The sequence below is a fragment of the Microcaecilia unicolor genome, chromosome 6 (assembly GCF_901765095.1).
Source record: "Microcaecilia unicolor chromosome 6, aMicUni1.1, whole genome shotgun sequence".
In the NCBI taxonomy this organism is placed as follows: Eukaryota; Metazoa; Chordata; class Amphibia; order Gymnophiona; family Siphonopidae; genus Microcaecilia; species Microcaecilia unicolor.
The window spans coordinates 85,594,621-85,609,106 of record NC_044036.1 but is presented as its reverse complement, the minus strand read 5'-3'; the positions used below and the strand labels follow the sequence as shown (position 1 = coordinate 85,609,106).

The following is a 14,486-nucleotide window of genomic DNA, read 5'->3' as shown; positions in this document are numbered from 1 at the left end:
TCCTGTTGAAGAGACACCTTCTAGAAGATACTTTGAATTCTGTGTATACAGAGCGGAGGAGTAGCCTAATGGGTAGTGCAGTGGACTTTGATCCTGGGGAACCAAGTTAGATTCCCACTGCCACGCCTTGTGACTCTGGCCAAGTCGCTTAACCCTCCATTGCCCCTGGTACAAAATAAGTACCTGAATATATGTAAACCACTTTGAATGTAGTTGCAAAAACCTCACACAGGTGGTATATCAAGTCCCATTTCCCCTATATTTATAAGTATTGATTTCACTTGGACTATGCATTTTTTGTTTAACTTATGAACAGTGCTTTTGTGTTGTTAATAGTTGAGGATATTTTAACATGGTTTTGATATTTATACACAATTATACAATGACTAGCCATTAAGCCTGTAAAAACGGGCGAGTATTGCAGCCCTCCTCTCTCCCCTGGCCTCACCCCGTCCACCGATCCTTACCCCCATATCCAGTGACCCTCCTCTTTCCCTTGGCCTCCCCCTCCCCCATGTCCAGCAACCCTCCTCTGTGCCCTGCTCTCACCCCAAGTCCAGCACCCATGGCCTCTCGCCCCTGCCCAGCTACCCTCACCACCACTCCCTCCCCCCTCCGTGCCAGGCCCCCTGCACTGACCTGACAGCGCCTCCACACAGAGGTGAGATGCGCTGTCAGGTCAGTGCAGGGGGCCCGGCCGAGGGGGTGGGGGCTGTTTCACGCGATGTTCCTTTCCAGGCAGCAGCGGCAGCATCCGACAATTCAACTCCATTTCCCTCTCTGTTCCACCCTCTGACGTCTTGACGCGAGGGCAAGACAGAGAGGGAAGTCTGTACTGCGTACTTGCAAGTGAGTATGGTCACTTGCCGTTTATATGTTTGATTATAAGATAAAAGGTGTTTAGTATAGATCCGTTTGGTTTTGCAGATCAGCCAGCTTTGTGTATATTATATATATATATATATAACTTATTCCCTTATCAATTATCTATAGCCTGTGTCTTCTCAGGGCCAAGTTAACAGACAGGTTTGCTTGGCCTAAAATAATGGGCCATAAACTCCAAAGCCTCTGTTTCAGATAGGCTCTGAATTAATACAGAGAAGCACTTTCCGTGAAGAAAATGTGTTAAGATATTCAGGGAGATTTGGGATTACAAACAGCAAATAATGGATAATTGGGGAAAAATACCACAGAAGCAGAATTATGTGAAGGTAACCTTAGAGGTCAGAGTTGAAGAATACCAGATAAGAGAGAAAATATAAGGCATTAAGTGATTGGACAAAATTAAGCTTCAGTAATCTGACAAAGCACATCTTGGTCAGATTTGTTAAGCTTCCAGGGAAATACACAGAAAGCCCAGAGCGATTTTATTTTTGTTATATTAAAATTTAGACTGATAAGAATTCAATTTTCTGTAATACTGGGATAAAATAATTTTTATTGTAATAATTTGCTCTCATAAATGTTAGCATTATTATGAGAGAAAAACTAAACTCTGGAATGTTTTGCTTTTGCCAGGCTTTCAGTCTCTTCTGAAGTTGTTTAGCTCCCACTTTAGAGGCGGGGAGGGGGCTATACAAAGGTGTCACTTGGTGGGCCCAGTTTGGTTGCTAATGCCATTTTAACATACAACAATGTATTTTAAAAATGTGATTCTATTTAGTTTTATTCACCCATCATAAACCAACAGAACGGAGAAGATGAAGAGCAAACTATTTAAAAATAGCCCACTATAGCCACATTTCACCGGGGGGGGGGGGGGGGGGGGGGCAGGCAGGCTGCTTCAGGGGGAGTGACTTGAGCACTATACCAAATTAAGAACTCTACTCACACCATACATGATGAGGCTGATAAACTTTAAACCCTTTATGGGGTTTAGCAGTTCTCTTTTTCTTAGCACTGCTTAGTAAAAACAGGGCTCTAACTTTTTTGTGCACACTAAATGCTAGAGCCATCCACAGGTGTCTTTAGCTTTAGTGCAGCTTAGTAAACAGAGACCCCTAGTCATCAAGCTTACATATCATTAAAACATTAAGGGCCCCTGTTTACTAAGCCACACTAGAGGTGTAGTACTTTTAGCTCACACTACGTAGGCACCCATAACATTCATATGGGTGCCTACATAGGAATATTATGTAGGCACTAATTTTGTATATGCGCTAAAGACACTAACTAGCACACCTTTGTAAACAGAGCCCTTAAATATTAGTTTAAGCTATGGTAATAGTACTGACATTTTAGCATTAGAATGTAGCCATTTTTACACGTTAAAAATTTGAGCTTTAACCACAACTCATTCAACCAATACAATTTGTCAAAGTTTACAGTCATGCTGCCACATTTTCTTTACAGTACTGAGCTTCTCAGCTCCTGAGATTGATATGTAGCCAATAGCACCTTTGCTCCGAACCCTTCCTTACAAAATGTCTGGACTGTCATTTTGGCCACTGCCATCCTACCTATGCTTTATTATAAAATTCAAATTGTTTACTGAAGTCTACATCACTATGACATTAATAAGCTAGTACCCTGCTTCCCCCCCTCTTAAATGGTAACTTTATAGTGCAAACATTTTTAAACACATGAAAATTGCTGGGTGGTCATAAGTGTAACCTATGACCATGTTTAAAGATAACTCCTTCCACTCAGCACAAATGTAGATAGTAACAAATAAAGCTGTAAAAATTTCATGTTGAAATTACAAGCAGTTGCTAAGGAGAGCAACCCCCCCCCCCCCCCTCAAGGAGGGTTACTTTTTAGGTCAGCCTGTATACCTACATACAATATAAATTCTATAAGAACAGCCAAGATAGTGTAACATAATATCATAAAGGAGCAGCTAAACAAAAATAAACATGCATAATAAAAACATCCAAATCTTCAGTGAAGGTAAGGACTGCTGTCACTGAGTATTATAACCAAATAAGCCAGCAATTAAATCCAGACACCTAAAAAAGGTATAAAAAGATCCAGTCTGAATCCATGCAGAAAAATTAAAGCTCACATAATTAAAGATAGCACATGAATTAAAAGGCAAGAGATAGCAAAAACAAAGCCTGCCTTACTTAAAAATAAAGCATACCATTTAATACAGAAACTACCCTCCTAGAATTGCATAAAATGGCCAATGGAAGGTTTTGAATTTGACTGTAGCTTTTGCCAGCATTTTACATTTTTAGCAATTCTAGGAGGGCAGTCCCTCCTTTTTCAAATGGTCTGCCACTACTTTTTAATTGTGAGCTTTATTTTGTATATTATTTCAGTGTGGATCTTTTTATACCTGGATTCAGTTGCTATTTGGTTATATTACTCATAGGGTACCAGCAGTCGCTTACCTCCTTGGAGGGGAAGTGTTTTTAGAATCCCCTTCACGTAGCTGTCTGGAATGATTAGTTGAATGATTCACATTCAGCTGACATGAATACTATTTACAGGCTGTGTTACGAGTCATTGCGCATTACCTGACCTAGGGACACTAGAGTGATATACTGATGAGACAGGCATTTGAAGATTTGTAGATTTATCCATGTTTTTATTCTTTTGATATCCAACTACTAAATTTCTAGTATTTATCTTAGTAAAGTGGTGGGATAGCCATGTTAGTCCACTTTTAAAAAGGTAATAGAAATAAATCAAAACAAAAAAAGAAAAATACCTTTTTCATTGGACTAAATACATCTTTTGATTAGCTTTCAAAGGTAACCCTTCTTCAGATCAGAAATAAGCAAATGTTGACAAATATCAGAATATAAAGCAAAATAGAAGCATTCCAATGACAGTCTCAGCGGAAATGGGAGAATGGATGTTGGGTAAGAAACAGGGAGGGATGAGACATATGTATGGTAGATAAAAGATAAAGCAGTAGAATTTTATGGTTTATAGTGGGATAGAAAGCCCAGATCTTTGTTGTGCTGGCTGGTGGTTATCAAATTATATCATTTTGACTTCAAAGGTGCTATATTCCTGAATTATCTCGAGTAGAGAGATGTTAGTCCACTTTTAAAGGTAATAGAAATAGGTAATTTGATGCCTAACAGTTACTGCCCCCTGACACATCCTTCCATTGGGCCATTTTAATAAAGCTTGCTCTTCTAACAGTCTAAATCAATATGGAGGTGGGTCTTCAGGTTAGTCACTGCTTAAGTGGAGGTTTGCATTTCATTTCATCCCAATACATAACATTTTCCCCTTTGTGTGCTTGATGTACTTTGCTTATAACAATTTTGAACTATAAAAATTCAAACATGAAGCATGTAATATATTGTATCACTTTAGTTACATTTAATTAAGGCTGAAGTAATCTTGAACCTTCTTGTAGCCTGTCCTCTTCCTAGGAAAGGCTCTGTAGTAAAGCCATTGTAATAAAAATAACTGCCCCAGTTACTCACACAGGAGGAAAAAAATTTGTAATCCATGGATACAGTTCCAACTGCTAGCAATGTGGTCTCACCACAATCAAGCTCTAAAGACTCAGGCAGCTAGAGCAAGCATTTTATATACCCATATCCAGAATAACTACATTTTTTTTTTTTTTTTTGGGGGGGGGGGGGGGGGGGGGGGAATAGAGGTAGGGCATAATCTTTTATACGTCGCTGGAGGCTATTAGAGTACAAGCCCACTGGGTTTCATATAGATCAGTGGGGTTGGTCCTGGGCTTTAAGGTGGAGATTAGGCCAAGTTAATATGGGGGGGGGGGGGTCCCCTTTTCTGCTCTTCACCTTACGATTGTGGCTCTGGTACAGGACAAACATATTGTATTCTCATAGTTTGATATAGTTTCTTTTGGAGATCAAGATTTAGGGGGTAGCTCCTGATGGGCATTTTATTAGTGTACTTCAGGTTCTCTACACAACTTCAATGAACGTTTGTACACTTGGACTAGGGGAGGTGGGAGATGGGTGGACGGAAGTTGAATTATATTGCTCTTGCTTTGTTGGCTATGGGACAAGTGGTTGTGTACTGAATTTGCTGATTGTTATGTATGGCGGGCTTTACTACATCAATAAAATTATTGAAAAACTCAGCCAGCATAAAGCTATTTATGAAAAGATTACATTTATTGTATAAGTGTTTACAGCCCCCTCCCATCTCAGTATAACCAGATGGACATGGCATGAACTACTAAAATATATAAATATTAAAAACACAAGTGAAGTCACCAAAAATGTCCAAGACTGGTCAATAATTTAAATCTGTTTAGACTTTATATTGCTCTTTCGAAGGACCCAAAGGCTTGCATGCTGAAACACAGCCCATTAGGTCTTATTGGTATAAGATCGAGGTTTCACTGAATATAGATGAATAAAACTACTGTACATCATTATTGGACTGCTTATGCTTGCTCAGTTTTTTTTTTTTTTTAAGGGGACTTCTAGTTTTTGGCCCCTGAAATACTGAAAACCAACTAATCTAGTAACATCAAGAAAAGGTTGGTTTAGATTTGATTAGAACAACACTTAGATAAGTATTACATAATGATTCTAATAACTAGTGGAAGACTTATTTCTAAAAGCTTGCCACTGAATCTATTATCTAGACAACCACTAAAAATATTTAAAGCCACTAGAAAATTACAATTTTATTTATTGCATTTGTATCCCACATTTTCCCACCTTTTTGCAGGCTCAGTGTGGCTTACAATAAGATATGAATAGAAATGCATTTGTTACAACTTGGTTATGGATTACATTTGATGTGAATATCACACAAAAGCTGCAGAGATTAAGTATCAGTGCCAGTAATTGAATTTGCAAGTTTGTTCATGTTTGAGCTATAATGCAGATGTTTAACCATGAAAGTTAGGGTTTTTCTTTGTCATCTCTAGGGTCAGTGAAAGATTTTTTGTCCTCATCCAGAAACTCATGGAATATTGTTAGTAAATGCAGTTTTCTACCAGGTACTTGTGACCTGGACTAAGCAGTTGGAAGCAGGATACCAGGCTAAATAGACCCCTGGTCTGACCCAGTATGTATCTTATCTTCCATCCACCACAGCCTTTGACTTCTGTAGTGTTAGTTTGTCCTCTTCACCTACAAATCAGATAGGAAAAAAAATAAAGCTATTTAAAATAAAAGTTAAAGAATGCAGCTATACTAGTCATGTCATATAAACCAACCTAAGTAACCTCAGAAATGGAACGGTAAGAAGTTATATCAGTGTGATTCATATGGCAGAATCAGTATTCATCACTGGTTACAAGACTGGACATCACCTATCTTACTGTCACCATTCTCCCCCTCCCCACACTTTACATAGCATCAAGTTTAGTTTGCTAATTTAGGATCTGCTCATTTTACTATTCAACAGCTAGGCACTGGCTTTCACAGTATGTGGCTTTAAATGACCTCAGGAACAAGCAAATGCCACAAAGGGTTAAGATACTACTAGGCTCCCTGGGAAGTTTCTTCCATGTGACAATGAGAAAAAGGTGCTGTAGCACTGATTCAGTGAAGGACCAGCTAGATGGTAACTTCTAATGTGTGTGTTTCCATACTACGCCTGCAAAGCAAAAGAACTGCTTCTTTGTATAACTTTTAACCCTGTTTGAAGATGAATGAGTTTACATTATTGTAGAATACAGCTGCTGGACAGACTGGTAACAGGTGTGAGACATATGCAAGGGATCTCTTCCTACAAGCCCTTGAGTTCTCATACTCATACTAAACCATTTGGATCAGTATTAAAACAGAAGACTTACACAACATAGAAATCCTCTGGAGGCCTAGGAATAAAGAGTTAAGTTAGAATGTTACCATAATTCTTCATATTTATACATTACTGTAGTCTGCATCAGCACTGGGTCATTTTTATCCTCAGAGAGGCAAGTCAGAGACCTGATTCTACAGTTCATCATATACAGAATGTAACAGGGAGAAGGGATAAGCAGGGTTGTTTTTTTTAATAAATGCAACTTTGGGAAAATAGGCTAGTTTCAATGACTCTTGGGAAGAATATGTCAATGACTACTAATGTCTAAAGTGCTACTAGACATATGCAGCGCTATACACTTGAACATAAAGAAAGATTGTAGTCCCTGCCCTACAGAGCTTACAATCTAATTAGGACAAACAAGAGATAAGGGAATATTAAAGTGGGAATGATAGAATAAGGGTTAGGAGTTAAAAGCAGCATCAAAAAGGTGGGCTTTTAGCTTAGATTTTAAGACAGCCAGAGATGGAGCTTGACGTACCGGCTCAGGAAGTCTATTCCAGGCATATAGTGCAGCAAGATAAAAGGAACGGAGTCTGGAGTTAGCAGTGGAGGAGAAGGGTGCAGATAGATTTACCCAGTGAACGAGTTCCTGGGGAGGCATGTAGGGAGAGATGAGAGTGGAGAGGTACTGAGGAGCTGCAGAGCGAATGCACTTATAGGTCAATAAGGAGTTTGAACTGTATGTGGAAACAGATAGGAAGCCAGTGAAGTGACTTGAGGAGAGGGCTAATATGAGCATAACACTGGTGGAATTTAGTCATGCAGCAGAATTTTGAACAGATTGAAGAGGAGAGAGATGGCTAAGTGAGACCTATGAGAAGCAAGTTGCAATAGTCTAAGCAAGAGGTGATAAGTGTAGATGAGGGTTCTGGTAGTGTGCTCAGAAAGGAAAGGGCAAATTTTGGTATTATAGGAGAAAAACGACAGGTTTTAGCAGTCTGCTGAATATGTAGAGAATGAGAGAAAAGAGATGAAGATGACCCCAAGGTTACGAGCTGAGACAGGGAGGATGAGTGTTATCCAGAGAAATAGAGAACAGGGGAAGAGGAGAGATTGGTTTAGGGGAAAGATAAGAAGCTTAGTCTTGGTCATGTTTAGTTTCAGATGGCGCTGAGACATCCAGGCAGCAATGTCAGACAGGAAAGCTGATACTTTGGCCTGGATTCCTGCTGAGATTTCTGGTGTGGAGAGGTAGATCTAGGAGTCAACAGTGTAAAGATGATACTGAAAACCATGAGATGAGATCAGAGTACCGAGGGAAGAACTATAGATGGAGAAAAGAGGTCCCAGGATAGATCTCTGGAGGTACACTGACAGTGGGATAGAAATAGAGAAGGATCCACTAAAGTATACATTAAAGGTGTGCTGGGAGAGAAGAAAACCAGGAAAGAACAGAGCCTGAAATCCAAGTGAGGACAGCGTATCAAGGAGTAGGCTTTGATCAACAGTGTCAAATGCAGCAGATAGATTAAGAATGAGGATAGAATAGAGACCTTTGGATCTGGCCAGGAATAGGTCATTGGAGCCTTTAGCAAGCACTGTTTCAGTTGAAGAGGGTGAAAGCCAGATTGAAGTGGATCAAGAATAGCTTGAGATGAAAAGTCAAAACAGTGGTGAACAGCACATTCAAGTATCTTGGCTAGGAAAGGGAGGCTGGAGATGGGGTAAAACCAAATTTACTTGTATGGGTCCCTGCAGTAGTTGTACTCAACAGCTATGTTCTCTGACTTCTGACAAAAGACAGAGGTTGAAAAATATGGAAGGTCTTTGAAGCAGGGAACCCTATTGAATAAGGCCTTCATGACCTATTTTAGGCCCAGATGCACAAAACTTTAGTGACCCTTTATCGAAGAAATTGCCAACCGTTGCATGTACTAAAGCCCATTTTTCGAGGACCGTAGCAGCTAACAAAAATGGAATGCAGATGAGCAATTAGTGTAGAAACCCTTTTGAAATGGCATGCACTAATGTTTTCCGATTGGTTTAACAAAGGAAAACGCTGAGAAATCTAACAAGAGGTCTGTACCTCTCGTTAGGGCTCTCCGGCTAAAAACTCTAATGTAGAACTTAAAAAAAAAAAAAAAAAAAAAAAAAAAAAAACGAAGGGGGGGGGGGGGGGGGGTGAAAACACGTGCCAGAGGCATCCTTTGATGCCCCAGGTCGCCGCTGCTCCCGCTCCAAGCAATCCAGAAGTTAAAAAATAAAGGACCGGGAGGGGGCAAAGGCGGTCGTCAGGAGCGTCCTGTTTGAACGGCCTTGCCCCCCCACCACGTCCGAGATCGCCGCTGCTCCCCGCATTATAAATTTAAAAAGCAAAATGAAGAAATCCTTACTTTAGAAGCCCCGGCCCTCCATTCCTCTCTACTCTTCTGTCAACCCCACAGCTCTGCCTCCTGACACCCTCCGCCCTGTGCCCCACCTCCGCGGGTCGTCACCGCCATTCCCCCCCTCCATCGGGCCCCCCTCCCTCTTACCGGGCCTGTGCAGCGCCTCTCACCTCTACATGAAGGTGCTGCACGCCAAGATCAGCTGACGCCTCTGTCTTCGCATCTCTCTCCTTTTGGGCCCGCCCCCGTTTGATGTAAGTAACCAACATTGGTTACTAACGGTAGACAAGGGCGGGCCCAGGAGCAAAGGAGGATGTCCTTTCCTCTTAGGCCCGCCCTTGTCTGACGTAAGTAACCTACGTTGGTTACTTACGTCAGACGGGGGCGGGCCCAAAAGGAGAGACGCGAAGGAAGAATGAGCGAAGACAGAGGCGTCAGCTGATTTCTTGCCCGTGCAGCGCCTTCACATAGAGGTGAGAGGCGCTGCACGGGCCCGGTAAGATGGAGGGGGGAATGGTGGCAGCAACCCGCGGAGGAGACGGGGCACAGGGCGGAGGGTGTCAGGAGGCGGAGCTGTGGGTTGGTTGGTTTCACTGCCAGCGCTGCGACTTGAGGTAAAAGATTTAACCCCCCCCCCCCCAGGATGGCAGGAATGAAAGGAGGGTTGTTTGGGAGCTGAGGGCAGGTAGGTGGGATCTGAGAGCTGCCTGCAGGTGAACCGCCCGGGAAGCAGTGGCTTGGGTGACAGCAGGTGAGGGAGGGAGGTGGGGAAATCTCGAATCAGGACTATTTTTTCCAAATGGAATTGATAAATCATGAATTGGACAGCACTATTTCATACATTCCAGAATAGATACAACCGTCAACATACCTAGGATCAAATGATGCATGGGAAATTTTAGCCTTTCTATTCAGCATAGCCTGGGGAAAAAAATGGATTGATCAATGCATCTACAACTCCCCAAATGCACTTAGATGCAGGTAGCTCTAGGGTGGTATACACATTCCTGGCATTTGACAACTGCCTTCTAACCAAAAAGTAGCTATTATGAAGCATTGGATATGAAACTTACTCAAGTTAACAAGGGGTCAGCTTAGTTTTTAGATGTACTACTGCTGAACAGCATAAGTGCTTTAAGAATCTCAAAGGTTTGTTAAGACTACTACTATCTGGTCTTGCTGATTATGACTACATTCATCAAGTCAAATTATGTGCAAGAGAATTGCACAACTAAACTGGTTCATTTTATGCCCTGTTAAGCATCCCTGTGGCAGCTACAGATGTGTACAAGCATAAAGTAGGTAAATATTGCTACTTTTATAACTGCTTAAGAGACCTGGAGGATGCATCAGATAGGAGCGAAAGATTAATTCTTCATAGATCAGCTGAACTATGTTTTCATCATGTACATCCTCTGTTTCACAAAAAAACAGTGTAGCTCACCCTTTATATACAAAAACTCACTCCTGCCAATGTTCAGTCTATTTCATGCATATACTTACCAAATTAACCTTTTACATCACTAACTGAATCTTCAAGTTCAGCAGAAACTCAGGTTAGGCAAAGTTTCCTTCTCCCATCTAGTGTTATTAGCTGCACTGGCTAGAAACAGAGAGTTTGGTTACCAACTACACAGCACACTAAGTATCACTTCAAGATACCCAATTTTGGTTTTCTCCCAAAAATGGCAGTATAAGAAGCATTCAATGCAGAGGATCTGTAGCCTAGAGCAGTTTGGTTTCCTGTCCATCTCTAATGTAAGTGGATATCACATGAATATCATGTGTATGCACTCTTGAGTAACAGCCTAGGTCAATCACTATCTAGGTAAGTCGCTGGCCAGATTCAGCCTACTACTATTCCACTACCCTCCCCAGCGTCCATAGAACACAGCCCACAGTTTGAGTCCTCCTGTCACAACCCTAACTGGCCTTATAGTATAGAATCTGTCAGAAAGAGGAAATTCTATGAAAACTTCCTGCCCGTTTCCCTCAAGTTACAAGGAATTTACTCCCTTTCACAAGTAAATAAATAAAAAGGAAAGTTACCCGAGCAAAAGTTCATGAGGTTACAGCTCCAAAAACGTACAACCTAAAAGGAAAAATTCAAATTTTAGAGTCTATTTTAATTATTTTTGCCAAAACAAAACTATTAGTATCATGAAGCCTCAGTGTTGATGATTTTCAGAAATCTTTTCTGTCCACTACTCTTAAATTGTACATCACAGGCTTCAGTAAGATATGTACACTGAAGACTATCCAATTTATTTACACCAATTTTTCAAATGTTAAATTGTGGGAAAAAGATTCATGACCTTCATATAATTTAATTCAAAGAGAAACAGGTTACTAGATTCTTGGCTTTAGGTATATTCAACCCCCTTCACTGCCCCCCCAAGTCTTAAAAATTTCTACCATTAAAAACCTTTACTTACCAGTTTATATTCAACCAACAGCATACACCTTCAAAAAGGCCTTGAAGAGCAAAACTGAATAAAACCAAATTACTCATTAGTTTTCACAATAGTTTCACATTTCCAAACTTGTCTGATCAATGCATAAATCAATTTGGTCTGTTCTGGGCAGGAACAACTTCTTTAAAGTTGGGAACGCTCACTAGTCTTATCAAGGAGCTATTTTTTTTTAATCCAGTTAATACAGAGTATCCTCCCCATCATCTCAGCATTTATGAAAGGTAACAGTACTGCATACCTGTACAGACTTGGTAGTTGACAGCATTTTGGGGCCAGAAAGGACAAACTTCAGATAACCCTGCATTAGCTTCATACTATATAAATGTAAAATAGCATGCCTTATTTGAAGCTTAAATATTGCCAGACACTAAGGGTAATTTAAAAAGTCATTTTTGTACATGTGGTCATGTCCAAGTGACCCATTAATGCCAAACCCTATAGATGTATGTGCATAGACATGAAGGCACACACTTTACCAGCAGGTAGAGAATGGCATGCGGACAAAGTTTGTCCCCATCCCCACAGGCCCTGTAATGGATAACAGATTTACTGTAGTGTGTATTGCTATTGCAAATTTTCTTTACAATTTCAGGAACAAATCAGGGCTGGTGGTGGGATGTGGGGATAGTGCTGGGCAGAATTATACGGTCTGTGCCCTGAAAGACAGTTACAAATCAAAGGTAAGGTATACACAAAAAATGGCACATGTTAGTTTATCTTGTTGGGCAGACTGGGTGGACCGTGCAGGTCTTTTTTTGCATCTACTATGTTACTATGTAAAATGTGAGAGGTAGGCACACAGAATGTGACAAGTCTTAAGAGGGACACTGCTTGAAAAGAACAAATTCCATTTACTACATTGTGTACAAATGTTTCTATGCTACTGAGCTACTTCCCCCACAAAAGTGCATAGCTACATTTTGGAGACTTTATAGAATCCCTTATTAACTTTGGCATCTTCACTTATTTTACTCCCCATATCAAGTTTGGTCCCATTCTGTTATGTTGTTTTGTTATTCTGCCACTCTCCTCTCCCCCCCCCCCCCCCCCCCCATATACACACACACACACAATTCCTTTTCAGTATCTTCAGGTTTCAATAAAGGTTCCATACCACACCAAGGGCTGCCAACTTAAAGGCTACCCAACCAAAAAGTGGGAAAACTAAAAGCACCATACCCCCCCCCAGCCTAGTGTCAGAACAGAAAACACTATTTAACACGGTAAGCTGTTCACTTTAATGCATATAGCAATCAGTTTGTGGGTTACTGCTCTAATGCATTCCATTGTAATGTTTCAGTGCAATATCCACAATGAAACCATTGCACATTGCTCAATTAACACCTACAGAAAGAAAACCAAGCTAATGCCACATTAATGCTTTGTACATCAGCACCTAGGATTTGCACACAGGTCTCCCTAGTTTTCAGCCTACTGCTTGCTACTAAAAGCACTAGCGTCAAACTGAGTAGCACTTTTATTGGTTGCAGCACTACAGCCCTGCAATCCACGGAAAAAAAAAAAAAAAAAAAAAAAGACACTCGTTCATGTTTCTTATATTTGTTATATTAAGTAGCCAAGTCGGAACAAATAAGGGCCATAATATTTTATGCAAAAACCATGCCTCAACGCTATTCCAACATCTAGTACTTACCAACAAATAAGTTGCTCTCGGGTCTTTTTCCACGACACCATCATTCTCTAATAAATAAGAGTAAGAAAATACATCAGGGTGTGTCAGAAGCTACGGTCTTAAGTGAATGGATTCAGAGTTCTAAGTTACCACCTAAGCGTAAAATAAAAAGGCGGATTAAAAATTATTCTCTTAGTCTATTAAGAATAGCAAATAATGGTCATCACAGTGGCACAGCCGACATCCAAGACAGAACACGTCGAACAACCGACCATTTACCCAACTGTATTTTAAAACAACTTTTATCCTAAATAAGCTAAGGCACCCCTCTCACATAAAGCAACTTATTGCTATGTGTTATTACGAACATCTACAGCGCAAGCCTAGAAAACAGAAAAACGAGATTATAAAAGTCAAAAGAGGTACTAAACAAGAATGAACTTCCGCGCAATATCAGTTATTCCTGTCTTACTCGGAACTCACAGACATTCAGCCAACATACACCAGCCCTACGACTCATTAATTTAAACCCGTGGGACCAAATCCTGCGTTATAGCCAAACTCAAAAGCAGACTAGGAGCAAGGCCCAACCGCCAGTCACGCAATCCACCTCCATCCTCCTCACCCTTGCTTCCAAAACACCCCAATCACCTCCCACACTATATTACCTTACAAAACAACAACCGACCACCACAAATTACAGCGAAATAAGAACCATTCGGCCCAAAATACTAACCCCCAACATACAACCACCACAAGGCGAAGGAGGAAAAGACAGAGAAAACACACGAGGTCGCCTTATATCGTCCCCGGAGGTGACATCATAGCTACCCACACATAGGCGTGGCTGCCGGGAGACAGGCAGGAAGCCTGACCCAAGGATGTTACACACAACTGGAGGCGGGGAGACTAGCCCGTTATAGGAAGCCAGTAGGTGGAGCTTGCGACCGTTTTAGTACATCCAAAACAATAGCAAAAAAGATTATACAGAGACTGCCTATGCGTGGTCCATCTGTAAAAAGACAAAGGTTGATCCAGTTGGATAGGTAGTGCATTAAAAGGTATAGGACAAAAGATTTTTTTAACTTATTTTACCGCTTTTTAATTTATTTGAAAGCTTCCCATATTTAGATCTAAATAGCATTAAAAATTGAATATTACTAAAAAATATATTGTAGCTGGTAGAAACAGCAGTTATAAACTATATTTTGTGCTAGTAACCCCTCCAAATAACACACTAATTACGATCTACAGCAAATTACAACTCTCTCTATGAAAAGTTATTTCATTATTATACTTCCGCTATGTACATCCGCATGCTGCACAAACCGGCATATTTAA

General features: G+C 40.7%; 1 long non-coding RNA gene and 3 other non-coding genes across 7 annotated transcripts; all 4 read right to left on the bottom strand.

Moving 5' to 3' along the window:
- Positions 1-5,614: 5,614 nt before the first annotated feature.
- LOC115472827 lies at positions 5,615-13,972 on the bottom strand. Of its 4 annotated transcripts, none has more exons than XR_003942567.1 (8): positions 13,935-13,972; positions 13,167-13,213; positions 11,474-11,527; positions 11,088-11,130; positions 10,542-10,641; positions 9,910-9,959; positions 6,698-6,721; positions 5,615-6,029 (listed from the first exon to the last, which is right to left on the bottom strand). It is a non-coding gene; the product is annotated as an uncharacterized LOC115472827 (long non-coding RNA). The 4 variants fall into 4 exon arrangements; XR_003942565.1 differs by having other exon boundaries at positions 13,882-13,939; XR_003942566.1 differs by lacking the exon at positions 13,935-13,972 and adding an exon at positions 13,814-13,853 and having other exon boundaries at positions 13,167-13,298.
- On the bottom strand, positions 6,122-6,194 carry LOC115473623. Its single transcript, XR_003942715.1, has one exon. It is a non-coding gene; the product is annotated as a small nucleolar RNA SNORD47 (small nucleolar RNA).
- LOC115473631 lies at positions 10,380-10,453 on the bottom strand. The gene has a single exon (XR_003942723.1). It is a non-coding gene; the product is annotated as a small nucleolar RNA snR60/Z15/Z230/Z193/J17 (small nucleolar RNA).
- Positions 11,203-11,269, bottom strand: LOC115473596. Its single transcript, XR_003942693.1, has one exon. It is a non-coding gene; the product is annotated as a small nucleolar RNA SNORD75 (small nucleolar RNA).
- Positions 13,973-14,486: the final 514 nt, after the last annotated feature.